The sequence below is a fragment of the Triturus cristatus genome, chromosome 7 (assembly GCF_964204655.1).
Source record: "Triturus cristatus chromosome 7, aTriCri1.1, whole genome shotgun sequence".
NCBI lineage: Eukaryota > Metazoa > Chordata > Amphibia > Caudata > Salamandridae > Triturus > Triturus cristatus.
In genome coordinates this window covers 103,727,606-103,739,622 of record NC_140590.1, presented here as the reverse complement: position 1 = coordinate 103,739,622, position 12,017 = coordinate 103,727,606, and the positions used below count along the sequence as shown (strand labels likewise).

The following is a 12,017-nucleotide window of genomic DNA, read 5'->3' as shown; positions in this document are numbered from 1 at the left end:
TCCTCCCTGGAATGATTAACGTGGACAGTGGTCCTTGTAACAATTAATGCAAGTTAAATAAATATAGAATGCATTCAAATCTATATTTAAACTATCCAGCCGGATAGGTAATTAATCCGATTTATTCAGAATTAGCAAAGCGCGAATTTAACCAAAGTGGGGTACAATCCTGTACCAACAAACATAAAAGTGAGGTAATGGGTAACATTAGGACACTGGAAACAAAAACATTTAAGGCAAACCAAAACAAAAAAGCTTGTTGTAATAATAAAGCATAAAACAAGCATGATAGTGAACAAAAACGTGGCACTTAGTATGAGCAGATTTAGTAAGTGTACACGTAGTTAACAAAGGTCGACGACGTTTCGATCCCGTTTACAGAAATAGAGGGATCATCATCAGGACTGACAATATTGCCTTGGGCCCAGATAGAAACGTAGGGTTCCGTGGTAGTGGCCCTAGTGAGGGACCTTCGATAAGGCCCTCAGTGATAAAGCCGTGTGGGAGGATGCGGCAAGGGAGGTTCAACACAATGGTCCCAAATAGCGTTGTGGGAAAGGGAAGGGTCCGTAGTTTCAGCCCCAGTAATTTAAGCGACTGCCGTATAACGGGACCTTGGATAAGGTCCTCAGTCACGGAACCGTGTGGGTGGGTACAGCAAGGGAGGTTCAACCCAGTTATATAGGCAGTGCGGGTTCAAACTGATAGTTGTGAACCGAAACCTAAAGGACGGTGAATTCACGGGGTAAGTTTGATGATCCGTCCCAAGCAGGAGCTCAATGACTCACTGGAGAGTCATTGAGCTCCTGCTTGGGACCGTCCTTTAGGTTTCGGTTCACAACTATCAGTTTGAACCCGCACTGCCTATATAACTGGGTTGAACCTCCCTTGCCGTACCCACCCACACGGTTCCGTGACTGAGGACCTTATCCAAGGTCCCGTTATACGGCAGTCGCTTAAATTACTGGGGCTGAAACTACGGACCCTTCCCTTTCCCACAACGCTATTTGGGACCATTGTGTTGAACCTCCCTTGCCGCATCCTCCCACACGGCTTTATCACTGAGGGCCTTATCGAAGGTCCCTCACTAGGGCCACTACCACGGAACCCTACGTTTCTATCTGGGCCCAAGGCAATATTGTCAGTCCTGATGATGATCCCTCTATTTCTGTAAACGGGATCGAAACGTTGTCGACCTTTGTTAACTACGTGTACACTTACTAAATCTGCTCATACTAAGTGCCACGTTTTTGTTCACTATCATGCTTGTTTCATGCTTTATTATTACAACAAGCTTTTTTGTTTTGGTTTGCCTTAAATGTTTTTGTTTCCAGTGTCCTAATGTTACCCATTACCTCACTTTTATGTTTGTTGGTACAGGATTGTACCCCACTTTGGTTAAATTCGTGCTTTGCGAATTCTGAATAAATCGGATTATTTCCCTATCCGGCTGGATAGTTTAAATATAGATTTGATTGCATTCTATATTTATTTAACTTGCATTAATTGTTACAAGGACCACTGTCCACGTTAATAATTGATACCCAAGGTCCTTGTGTACTTAATTGGGTCCCCTTGTTTTTTGTTTAAATACTCCCTGGAATCATGGCAGTTTTGTAGTGCGTATGACTGTCTAGTGATTGATTCCAGATTCTTTGTGCATGGCTCGAAATTGCCTGGTCCATGATTCTATTTACTTATTCATGTATTTATTTTTTATTCCAGCAATAAAAAATATGTGCCTCTAGTGTAGTGGGCTTCCATCTTTTCTATACTATGCTTATCTCACCAATTTGTTGAATTAAGACCCTTGCTTTCCCTCACACAATTGTGTTCTTGGTAGAGGCTACTTGTCCCTTGAAGACGCATGTTTGGGAGCATTCAACCTGCCCAGAACCACTGGTCACATGTGTAGGATATTTATATAGCACAACTTAGCAGAAAACTGTCAGAGCGCTGTACAGGGTAAAAGGCATGCATTAAGTCAACAAGTGATTAAGAAAGGTAGCTGGGTTATGGACGGTTAATGCATTGTGATGTGGTGTTCAACACTTCCCTAAATTGGTTCAACTCTTTCCTAAATTAGAGCAGCGTTGGGGCTGTCCTAATGGATATGGGGCTATTGTTCCAGATCCTGGATGCGTAGATGGAAATATTACGTCTTGTTTTTTCTTTTTTCACTTCATAGTCTGCAGTCTGATGGTGTCCTGAATGCGGATGTGCCGAGAACCACCAGTGATGATCTTGTCTGCAAAATAAACTGGGGAAGTGCTAGTTGTAATGGCTTTGTAAATAATGCAGCTGGTTTTGAGGATGGTGTGGGCCGGCAAGGTGAGCCAATAGAGTTCCATCAGAATGGGGACAATGTGATCAGGTCCTGGATCAATCAATCAGTCAGTCAATCAAGCATTTGTAGAGCGCACTACATACCCATGAGGGTCTCAAGGCGATGGGAGGTTGGGCGGGCGCTACTGATCGAACCACCAAGTCTTGAGTAGGCTCCTGAAGGTCAGCAGGTCTTGGGTCTGTCGTAGGCACAGTGGGAGGGTGTTCCAGGTCTTGGCGGCGAGGTGGGAGAAGCATCTCCCGCCGGTGGTTGTTCTTCGGATGCGCAGGGCGGTGGCGAGTGCGAGGTCGGTGGAGCGGAGCTGGCGGTTGGGGATGTAGAAGGAAAGTCGTCTGTTGAGGTAGGCTGGGCCGGTCTTGTGGAGTGCCTTGTGTGCGTGGATGAGGAGGTTGAAGGATATCCTCTTGTTGACGGGCAGTCAGTGCAGGTTTCTCAGGTGGGGGTGATGTGGCCATGGCGTGGTACGTCGAGGATCAGTTGTGCCGAGGCGTTTTGGCTGCGTTGCAGTCGTTTGATGAGCTTGGTCGGGGCTCCCGCGCAGAGGGCGTTTCCGTAGTAGAGTCTGATGCTGACGAGGGCCTGGGTGACAGTTCTTCTTGTATATGTCGGGATCCACCTGTAGATCTTGCGGAGCATGCGGAGGGTGTTGAAGCAGCAGCAGGAGGAGGAGACTGCGTTGACTTGCTTGGTCATGGAGAGCGTTGAGTCGAGGATGATTCCCAGGTTGCGTTCGTGGTTGCCCCCAGTGCCGTCGGCCACCAGGAGTCGTCCCAGGCTGAAGGGTTGGAGCCGAGGATGAGGACCTCCGTTTTGTCCGTGTCCAGCTTCAGTCGGCTGATCTTCATCCAGTCGGCGATGGCCTTCATTCCTTCGTGGAGGTTGGCTTTGGCGGTGATGGGGTCCTTGGTGAGGGAGAGGATCAGTTGAGTGTCGTCGGCGTAGGAGATTATGTTAAGGTCGTGCTGTCGGACGACGTCTGCGAGCGGGGCCATGTAAATGTTGAACAGTGTCGGGCTGAGGAAAGATCCCTGGGGTACGCCGCAGATGATCTCGGAGGCTTCGGATCGGAATGGGGAGAGGCGGACGCTCTGGGTTCTGCCGGAGAGGAAGGAGGTGGTCCATTCCAGAGCTTTGTCTCGGATCTCTACGGCGTGGAGGCGTGCGCGTAGTGTGCGTTGGCAGACAGTGTTGAAGGCGGCGGAGAGGTCCAGGAGGATGAGGGCTGCGGTCTCACCGTTGTCCAGCAGGGTCCTGATGTCGTCGGTGGCGGCGATGAGGGCGGTCTCGGTGCTGTAGTTGCTGCGGAACCCTGACTGGGAAGGGTCCAGGATTCTGTTTTCTTTGTGGTATCGGGTTAGCTGTCTGTTGACGATCTTCTCGATGACCTTGGCCGGGAATGGGAGCAGAGAGATGGGCCCGAAGTTCTTGAGGTCTCTAGAGTCTGCCTTGGGTTTTTTGATTAGGACGTTGATCTCAGCATGTTTCCAGCTCTCTGGGAAGGTCGCAGTCACGAGGGAGAGATGGATTACGTTGCGCAGGTGGGGTGCGATGGAGCTGCTGGCTTTGTTGAAGATGTGGTGCGGGAATGGGTCTGACGGGGAGCCGGAGTGGTTTGTGCTCATGGTCTTGATGGTGTCATCGATGCTCACGCTGGCCCAGGCTAGCAGGAGGTCGTGGTCGATGGTGTGCGGAGAGTCTCTTGTGTTGCTGTCTGTTGGGGCTGTCTGGGTGTTGAAGCTGTCGTGGATGTCTGCTATCTTGCGGTGGAAAAAAGTGGCGATGGATGAGAACTGTTGCCTGCTCTGGTAGCTTGGTGGTCTAATTTGTCCACTGTAGGGGCCTGTGTTTGACCTTGTAGTCACAGGTTCAAATCCCGGCAGGTTCACTCAGCCTTCCATCCTTCTGAGGTCAATAAAATGAGTACTATTTAGTTGGGTAACGATAAACATCTGTTATTCAGCTCCAAGATACCCTTGGGTGAACGTCCCCTTTACAAATACACATTTTGTTATGCTTCAGCGTGTTGGATGTCCCCAAGGGTGTCAGTGTGGAGTCTGGAAAACCATGGAGAGGGTGCCATTCAGATAGTGTCGTTACTTGGGGCCTGGCTTACCTGATCAGCGCTGTTATGAAGAACCACAGGATGAGGGCAGGGTCAAAAGGGTCAGTTGAGAGGAGTTGGTGTCAAATACCTTGTGATCAAGTAAAGAGTGAAAGGATGCAGAAAGTGGCGGGCAGGTTGTGAATAAAAGTTTAAGTAATAAGCGTTAGAGGTAGAATCATTGACAGAATCAGAGACAGGATGAGTGAAAGTAAAGATTGGGAGTAGTCAAATGTTACAGAGAAATAGAAACAAGGGAGAAGGAATGAAGGAATGCTGAGTAATGTGTAGATTGTTATAGGATAAAGTGATTGTGAGATAGTGACTGAGTAGAACACAGTGAAAGGGATATAGGAAAATGAAGAAAATAAGAGACTGAGAACCTCTACCCCAGCAGACTTGAAGTGTTTAATCTCTCCTCGGCCATGATCAGACATGTCTACTGTTGCTGTCAACAAACCAGCCGGGAGAGCTAAGGCTCTGTTCCCTGTAGCCTCCCCTTCACTGCTGAGTCTGAATTCTCCACTTTAATAATAAATTTCCTCATAATAAAGTCTCAAAACCCCCCTGCACCCCCTCATGCCCCAATCAACTCCTTTTATCCTTTAAATGGATCATCCCAAATGTTTATCAGCTATGATAATGCCCACCTCATAATCTTTGTTTTCCTACATGGAGACAGCAAAAGGTTCTGTTTGGATCTCCATGGGTTTTTACCTGCCATTGCACCATAAGTGTAAGGCATACACACCTTCTATTAAGGACCAAGTCTGCTGTCACTCTAATTGGGGAAATCTCCTGCTGCCGTATCCACTTGCCAGCCATAGCTGCAACCCAGGACCTATTCTAGGTAGGCGCCAGTTATGCTGATACTCGTCACATCATATTGAAAGGGTCTCCACATTGCTGGAACTCAGCATCTCCAAGTCGGTGATCTCACCCTTTCGGCGTATCCTCTGACTGTCAGTGCCCACGGCTCGGACACTCTTCTGCACAGCCATGTTGCTTTTAGCAGCTGGCTCCCAGCAGTCAGCTCCCAGCTTCTGTTATATCACAGCACAGCAACCTCACCGGTGGCAACTTCCATCCCTCCACAGATTACCACTCCTCTACAACATTTCTTGTTAAATCTGGTAAAATGGGCCACATGATCAATAAAGTCCACCTCCTCGCTCTACCTTCCTTGAAATCTTGAGTGGCATTTGAGCTTGTTACCTTTTTCATTTTTGGCCCTGTTTCTTTTGCCGGAGCTGGTTCCCTCTTTCTACTGTGCTTTGTTTTGTGAAAACCCACAATTAAGGAAACCAACTACAGAATAAAAGTGTGAGATTTACAGATTGTTGTAATTCCAAAGCATACCTGGCAAAACAAAGGTTGGACATCCTCTCCAAATGCAGTAGGTTGCACTTCCATGCTGCAGGTTTTCTTCTCCTAACCCTGTGACCTGATCACACCATATATTGTTATATCAGTCTTTATTGTTTTTTTTATAATGTTTCATACACAACAGGCACAACAACACGATTAGCATCACATGACGAGCAGTACATTATATTGTTTACCTACCCTACTGGTGCCAGGGGCCACGAGGACTCACTGTCCCAGCAGGCAAATCTGGAAGGAGAAAATCGCGCAATAAGAAAACTGCTAAACTGTGAACCTGAGCCTATGCATTGGAGTGCGTTATGGTGCGACTATCTCTGAGCATCGACAATTTATTTTAAAAAGCTGGCAGTAAGACTCTGTACTTTGTGTATTCACATGAAATTACAGTATGGTAGTGGGTGGACCATCATGTCTATGGGTTGGGTAACCTATCCACAGTAGATGGCGCAGGTCCATGGCGTCCACATTGCTCCTCAGAGCATCTTGACAGTGGAACTCGTCTTGCAGATCCCTGAATGCGCAGCCAAATGAACTCCTCTCTATCCCCATTCTGTGGCCACATCCCAGTTTGAAAACTTCTGCTTTAGTGTCCTTTCTGTGGTACACAGTTAGTTGTTCAAATATGCAGGCAGACCTACTGTAAGTGTAAGAAATTAGGATTTTGATTGATGGACAGATAAAACCCTTCCCAAGCAACAAAAGCAATTCTTGTCAGGGTGAACCCCAAAAGTCACCAAATTAACCTGTGATTAACCCTCTGATAGCTTGGCACAAAATCAGTCCGGCTTAATGTAGAGGTAGTTTGTGTGTGCATGAATACTTAACCGATAACTAAGTTAAATATACAACACAATAGATATCCCAGGCTAATTAAGAAAATCAGAGTAAATTTTAGTAAATAAACCAAGAACATACCAACGCATATCCAATCAGGAGAACCAGAGATATGCAATTTTAAAGGTGTGAGTAAAAATAATGTAAAGATCCAGAAAACGTTAACTGTGGGTATCTGGGCTTGCTAGACCGGGGTAAAGTCACAAGTTCAGGCCGACCGGGATGGAGTGCGTTCTGGATATAGTGGCCAAGTTTGTCCTGCTCAAAAAGTAACCTTAAAATTCAGCGTGCAGCGTGAACTCACTCCATCAGAGGTCAGCAGGTCCAGCTGCAGCAGATCATCTGGGCATCCTAGAAGTTCTCGAAAAGTTTAGGGCAGGAGATTGCCAATTTTCTAAAACTGGCATTTTCAATTTTCTAAAACTGGCATTTTCAAAATTGTAATCTAAAGTCCGACTTTATCATTAAAGCGGATTTCAAATTACAGTTTATTTGAGTCCAAACATGACATTTCTACCTGTTTTCAATCAAAAGTTAGCACTAATTAATTGTAATAAGGTAACCCAATGTTATCCTATGGGAGAGGTAGGGCTCACAGTAGGGAAAATTGAATTTAAGAGTTTTTCCCTTCCAGGACTTGTAAAACTTGAAAGTACATGTCCAATGATTTTTCTTAGGTGGAGTATTTAGCAGCAATCATTTTTTGCAGGTTTGGCTGCAGTTGTATTTTTGTCATTCTTTGATCTAAGTGAATGAAATGCCTAATGTGCATGTGTCTCAAGCCTTTTTTTCCCTTTAACTTGAGGGGTGGTTTCTCTGGTAGGGAGGTGGAGAGACTCCGTTTTTTCCCTAAACAAGTTTTTGCTTGATCCAATTTTAGGGAGACTATCATCCAACATTCAGTAAATGGCAATGCACCCTTGATCTCTTTGACCTGCCGCTCTGTGTAATTATTGTTCTGCTGGATACAATTCTCACACTCTCCAGTAGGTGGTGTCGTGCAGTTCCGTGTCTGATCTGGTCTGTCCTGCCCTGGAAGTGACGCCAGGGCCACAATCAGGGGTGTGGAAATAAAAAATTTAAATAATCTGAAAATGTTACAGAAATCTTGCTGTAAATATCTGCTTGCCTTACCTTCTCCATAAATCACTAAGCTAGGTCTGCACAGAGATGGTATGTTGCACAGCAAACAGTGCAACATACCATGCAGGGTATATTTCAAATGCCAGTACAATTATGCAGTGAATGGTGATGCACCCTAATATGCAAATGTTGTTCTGGCTAGTTATGCAGTATGTGTGAAGATGTGTCATTGTGCACTGCGCCCACTCTAATGACAAATTTAGATCTCCCCTGGACCAAGGAATGTACCGTCACTTTCCCAGGGAGAGAATATCAGTTCCAAACTTATGGAATATAACATATACACAGCACTTCCTAAGGTGGGCAAACTTTCAACACTCCCCCAAAGGCAAGGCAAGAAAACAATATATACACAGACATTGCACATCACTTGCCAGGATTAGACCAACTTCCTATAACACAATTACCTGCTAGAAGGGAATTCACCCATCCTTCTACAACAGAATACTTGGCGAAGAAGAGTCCACACCTCCTGCTACAAGGAAAAGACGAATTGGTATATCTGGGATGTATTTATTAGTAAATAGCACCACACAGTAAGCCAAATGCACCTAACATAGCAGACTCTAACAGATCAATAGTATGATTGAAACACAATCAATGCAAATATATTTATATGTAGAAATATATATGTATGGATATAAGAATCAGAAATAAGAAGGAAAGGAGAGAATCAGTAAAGAATCAAGAGACAGTTAGTAGCAGAGACACCTCACCTAATGCTCCATCATTTCCCCCCACTTTGATCAAGGGGAGTCCATTGCTTGAACCGGGCGAAAGCTCAGAGATGACACCACTTTTCCGTGACAACACGTCTGCTCGACGGATGAACTTCCACCAGGCCAGTGTAGACTCCCCTTTTTAATACACATTCAAAGACAGCGAAGCTTCTAGCAAGCTCCGCCCCTAGTTCTCATGAGAGCCCGTACCAGCTTGCTCCAAGGTCACAGCAATGGTTGATCAGGCCCTTGCTATGGCTACGAGTCAAACCATGTACATTCCTCTGATAAGAACCAGTTCTCTCTAGTCCGAAAAATGCGAAAAACAGGAGAGAGAACTTGCCCTCCTCTTCGTGCAGGCACAGAAAATGGCTTCAGCATGAAAATGGAGTTAGTTAAGCCATGCACACAAAGGCCCAAAGCAAGATGGAATCAGAAAAGCAAGGATGACATAAAACCATGTCAAAGGAGCACCTATAATTCTCATCCACACAACTTACAAGCACCACTGTGCACACAGAAAAGTTTGAAGCAAGGTAAAGTAAAAAGGCAGAATGACATTAGACCACGTCAAAGCCAATAGGTCAAAGTCATAATTCACCTAACCCAAATAACATTATACACTTAATCCCTCAGTATATAACATTGAGCACATGTGTGCACCACCACCCACAACACTGCACCTCAACATCCCATACCTTCTATTCTTGGAAAGACTATTCCACTAAAATGCAGAAGAAAAGCAGGCATATGCAAACCCATCCTACATTAAGGCTAAGGTAACATAACACACTTAAGTCAGTACAAAATGGTGGTGGTTGAGGGTCATCATAGGGTGTCAGACCGCAAAAGTGGCTCATTCACCACACCCACTTAGCAGCCAGTGTGCCGGTAACAGATTTTCATATGTAGAGAAATAGTGCCTACAGGCAGAGTGCAGACCGGTAATTAACTACATTTCTTGCTGTGTCTTTGGGGCAGACTCTGTCGGAATATGAACCCGTAGGACAGAAGGGTTTTCTCCTTCCTAGGGCCAACTTCTAGCTCTCCAGCTTCAAAAATACTTGCGAGATTTTCTGATAAATGTGTGGATGGGAATAACTGCACTTCTAGGCAGAGCTTATAAGCTGTTCATGGGACAGCAGAATCACGTAGCAGAGGTACTGTGGTTCACTGAGACGCTATCCTCAATTCTTACAAGGGTTTCTATTGTTTAAATGAGGAATTTAAATAAATGTTTCCTTTTACAATGCTGGGCAGGTGCAACGTGGTTATATTCTGATTTATGCAAGGCGACATCGCACATTCTTCTCCCACACAAGGTTGATATACAAAACTGGCAGTGGAAGTAAAAGGTTTTTGTGCACAGTTCAGGTGTAGTAATGGTAGCAGCAGTGTACGCTTCACTGACTTGGAGATGCAACTCTTCAATAGATGTACAAGTTTGTCTCACTCAGAATAAAAGGTATGTAGTACATTTACCGCACACTCACACAGCAGCAAAGCAAGCTTCATTCTCACAGCAAAGGGAAGGAACAGTCCATCTAGAAGTGGAGGGATGAGGATCATTTAGATGGAGGGGTGGTGAGTCACTAAAAAGACTCGGCATTCCATGTCACACCTGCAAGAATGCCTGGGCTCAGTCACAGTAGAGTTGGAAACACCTTCCTGGCCTGATGGGTAGTCAGAGGCTAGATTTATTTATTTATTTATTTATTTAGGAGCTTATAAAGCGCACTAATACCCGAGGGTGTCCTGGCGCTGTCATGCTGAGCATCCCTAGAGAACGAGGGTCTAATCCCTGAACAGCCAAGTCTTCAGCCCCCTCCTAAAAGACATAAGTTCCTCCTCTCTCCTAAGATGTGCTGGAAGGCAATTCCATGCGGAGGCCGCGCCAAAGGAAAACATCTTTCCACCCCAGCTAGCCTTTTTTATCCTGGGAACAACCACAAGGTTGTTCTCAGCAGAGCGCAGTGCCCTCCCTGGCACATACCGCCTAAAACAATCCCTCATGAACTCTGGGCCAGTGCCTTTCAAGGCCTTGAAAACCGTACAAATGGCCTTAAATTGAGAGCGTCTGTGAATCGGAAGCCAATGGAGTTTCCTTATTCCTTCTCGAACTGAAACATACTTAGGAGCACCAGTCAATAGTCTCGCTGCCGCGTTTTGAACCACCTGCAGTCTGTCCAGATGTTTTTTTTTCAGATTAAGGTACAAACTATTGCAGTAGTCGTGTAACGCCCTGAACGTCTCAGGATCGTTTAACAGACACGATAATGAGGACGCAACCACTTGTGAAGGGTTAGTTATTTTAATGAAGGCAAAAATAATACAAAGAATAAACAAAGGTTATAGCCACTGGAATCCTCCAGGCTAAGTACGTTACCAGCCCACAGCACGGATGGTCCTAACCGTCCTCTGCATATACGCCGATCCCGGCGTATGCCAACAGAGGGCAGAAATGAAATGGCTGACAATGCCAATCGGTAGGCTGTGAGGGGCACGAAGAGTGTTGGGGAGAATCGAGGAGTCAGGGAAACACCCAGCCGGGGTCTCTACCTGAGGGAGCAGCCGCTCAACCTCTTCCTCAGACTGCACCGGGACGCGGAGTCACCTCCTGGTGATGCGTCACCGATACCCCAATCAAAAGCAAGAAGACTGAACCGAGAGCAGCCGCTCGATCGATCCTGTGGACTTCCGAGTCTGTAACGCGGCAAACACCTCCTGGTGTGCGTTACAGCTGGCAGTCCCTGTATCTCTGGTCGGGCTGGGAGTTACGACTCCAACCAGCAAAAGCGCCACTGCGCTTTGACTCAGCCGAGTCAAAAAGCGAAGCTCAATGGTTAACCGGTAGAGCTTCCGGGTCCTTCACAGGTGACGATGGGGCAAGACACGGCCCAGGGAGTAACGACTCGACCTACCTCCGTTCTTGCCTTACTGGAGCACCACTCCGGAACACTGCTCTTCACTAAGCAGGTACGTCGGTGTAAACACAATATCCGACAGCGTTGTACCTCCCGGTTCCTCCCTTTATAGGGCGTGTTTTCCTTGAGTTATGTAACAGCTCTCCTGTTTACATAAGGGCGTGTTTTCCTTGAGTTATGTAACAGCTCTCCTGTTTACATAAGGGCGTGTTTTCCTTGAGTTATGTAACAGCTCTCCTGTTTACATAACCTCTCAACCGCTAAGCATCCTGGGAGATGTAGTCCGTTTTCGCTGGTTACCGTTTTCCTCCCCTCGCATGACAGGAATTCTTGACAAGTCGAGGCGCGACAGGATCAAAGCTGAGACTGCTAACCGGAAACCATCCTTGGGCAGGAATGTTTTTACCTTCCTTAGTATCCTGATGATGTGAAAGCATGAAGAAACCACTCCGCTGACCTGACCTACAAAGTCCAATTTCTGGTCCATAATGACACCCAGATTCCTAGCTTTTGGGGTAGGCACTGGCTGCTTCCCTAGGGTCTCGGGCCACATGGCTGGCGAC

The 12,017-nt window shown here is 46.2% G+C and overlaps 1 protein-coding gene across 2 annotated transcripts in view; it reads left to right on the top strand.

Moving 5' to 3' along the window:
* Window positions 1-12,017, top strand: part of SMG9 (SMG9 nonsense mediated mRNA decay factor) — a 196,074-nt gene that overhangs the window by 44,073 nt on the left and 139,984 nt on the right. The window lies entirely within an intron of this gene.